Source organism: Loxodonta africana, chromosome 19 (assembly GCF_030014295.1).
Source record: "Loxodonta africana isolate mLoxAfr1 chromosome 19, mLoxAfr1.hap2, whole genome shotgun sequence".
Taxonomy (NCBI): Eukaryota; Metazoa; Chordata; class Mammalia; order Proboscidea; family Elephantidae; genus Loxodonta; species Loxodonta africana.
The window spans coordinates 19,320,606-19,323,589 of NC_087360.1; positions in this window are offsets into that span (position 1 = coordinate 19,320,606).

The following is a 2,984-nucleotide window of genomic DNA, read 5'->3' on the forward strand; positions in this document are numbered from 1 at the left end:
TCTGACTCATAGCGACAGTATAAGACAGAGTAGAACTGCCTCATAGAGTTTCCAAGGAGGGCCTGGTAGTTTCAAATGGCCGACTTCTTGGATAACAGCCGTAGCACTTAACCATTACACCACCAGCCCTGGGGATAGAGGAATGAAAAAGAGCTGCTATTCAGGTGGGGAGACAAAGAGGCAAGGAGCTTCGTTGGCCCTAAAACTTTACAGAAGAGGAAACCGAAGCTCAGTCAGGATGACCAACTCGTCTTGGTTTGCCCGGGACTTTCCTGGCTTCACCACTGAACATCTTTTCATCCTGGAAATCCCTCAATTCCAGACAAACGGGTGACTGGTCACCCTCAGTCAAGTTAAGGGACTTCACCAGGCCGCACAGCTGATGTATACCAATGTCGGACTCTCGGCCTGGGCTGAGACTGCCCCTCCCCATGCCATGCCACCCTGGATTCGTTACAGGGAATTTGGAAAATCCAGAAAAACCCTTCTACTCCTCTGCTTTCTTTTTATTAACGTACAAGAGTGGTTGGCTCTCCAGAGATGACACCTTGATCACTGCTGAGACAGTCCGATGTGGTGGCAGAATCAGAAGGCCCAGAGAGGGAGGTGACTGGGCCAAGGTCACACAGCAAGGCAGAAGGAAATCCAGGCTAGACTGTCTCGCCTCCTCACTCCTCCTTGCTATGTCCAGTGCTTTTTCCACTTTTATTTTCAGGGTGCTGGGGGGCAAACGCAGGCAACTTACTATTTCTTTCTGAAGACTTAAAACAAGTGTTTCTTCTTCTTCTTTATTGTTTTAATGGGGGCTACTTACTATTTACTGAGGGCCTCTCTGTGGCAGGTACCTTACCAGGAACTTTCACCAAGATTGCCATTTAATCCTTACGACAACCCCATGCGATTGGGGTGCCCCTATTTTATAGACAAGAAGATCAAATCTCCCAAGGCAAACATGGGGCAAGAGGGAGGAGAGGGTGCAAGGGGCCCCTGAAGGGTCTGCCCCCCAACCAAGCCCAAGACCGCAGCTGGAAGGTGAACTGTAGAAGACGGATGCCTTTCCATTTGTTGGTTCTGTCCCCAACTTGGCTGAAGAAACCCCAATGATGTCCAGTTCTCGTGGACTGGAGCCGTTTCTTCCCCCTTTCCAAAACTAGGGCATATTGAGAATGTCCTGCCACGCAGGGCCATAGGCCTGAGTTGCCAGGAGCTGAGGTCTGTGGGAGGGGTGTTTGAGGCAAGAGGAGGGGAAGCTGAATTTGGCCATTCGGGGCACAAAAAGTCCTCTTGTTCCCCCTCAGCAGGGGCTGGCAAAACATTTCCCTGCTGGGCCAGCCCAAGCTGCTTCAAGGGCAAAAGCTGCTCAGCTGTCTAAACTTCTGAGGGCCAGCCAGCCCAGCACCCCAAGGCAGGTGATGAGAAGGCACCCGGGTAGAGCGGAGGTCTGAGGGCAGGCACTGTATCTGACATGCTGCCTCCACTGGCTGCCGGCCTGGGACATAGTAGGTGTGCAATAAATGGCTGCTGAATTTATTTGAATGGAAATGAAATTCCAGCAGCACCACTTCCCGGCTGTGTGATCTCAGGCAAGTCACTTCACCTTTGAGCCTCAGTTTCCTCATCTGTAAAACCGGGCCAAGAACCTAGCCCCTATCTCATAGGAATGTTGGGAGGCTTGGATGAAATGATGCACGTGAAGCACTCAGCATGAGGGCTGCACACAGTAGGTGCTCTACAAATGCCAGCAGATCACTTATGGGGCACCAGGCACTGGGTTAAGCTTTTTACATTTGTTGTCTTGCTAAATCTCCCATCAGCCCTCTGAAGTATGAATTATTTCCCTCATTTTATAGAAGAATTCGAGAGTTGTCTTAGTCCTCTAGTGCTGCTATAACAGAAATACCACAAGTTGGTGACTTTTTAACACACATTTATTTCCTCACATTTTAGGAGTCTAGAAGTCCAAATTCAAGGGGTCAGCTTCAGGGGAAAGCTTTCTCTCTCTGCTGGCTCTGGGGGAAGTTCCTTGCCTGTTCCTCAGTTCCTTGGCCATCTTCATGTGGTGTGTATCTTCCTTTCCATTGTGTTTTCTTCTCTGCGCCAAATCTGCTCTTTTTGTATCTCAAAGGTGATTGGCTTTGGATTGGTTTGCATTTTGGTTTGGTATACAATCTGTTGCCTTTAAGTCAATTCCAACTCATAGCGACCCTACAGGACAGAGTAGAACTACCCCATAGGTTTTCCAAGGAGCAGCTGGTGGATTCTAAATGCTGACCTTTTGATTAGCAGCTGAGCTCTTAACCACTATGCCACCAGGGCTTCATTTGCATGTATAAGGTTAGGATTTGGAGGGGAACAAAATTCCATCCATAACAAAGCTCATGAAGCATCTTGCCCGAGATCAACATCCAGCAGGTGGCAGAACTGAGATTCAAAGCAAGATCTCATTGTCCTAACCACTAGACAACCCAGCCTACAGCTGGCCAGGAGCTCTGCTAGGCCTTTATTCTCAGCCTGGTGGGTGTCTGGAGAGGCTCCCCAAAGAATGCTCCATCATTTACCAACTGTGTGACCTTTGGCAAGTGACTATGCCTCCCTGTGTCTCAGTTTTTCCATTTGTGAAATTAGAACATGATAATTCTCACCTGCCGGAGTCGTTGTGAGGATAAAATATAAAAAGGGCTTACTAGTGTACAGGGGCCCTGGTGGCACAGTGATGAAGCACTAGGCTGCTAACCAAGAGGTCGGCTGTTCAAACCCACCAGCCGCCCTGTGGGAGAAAGATGTGGCTGTCTGCTTCTGTGAAGATGGCAGCCTGGGAACTCTTGTAGTAGGACCGTTCTACTCTAGAATCACTATGAGTTGGAATTGACTTGTTGGCAATGAATTTAACAGTATCACCACATTCTAAGCGTTCTACTAGGGTACTGATGGTGGTGAGATCATGGTGGTGATGATGTCACCTTTATCCTTCCTGCCCGCAGGCT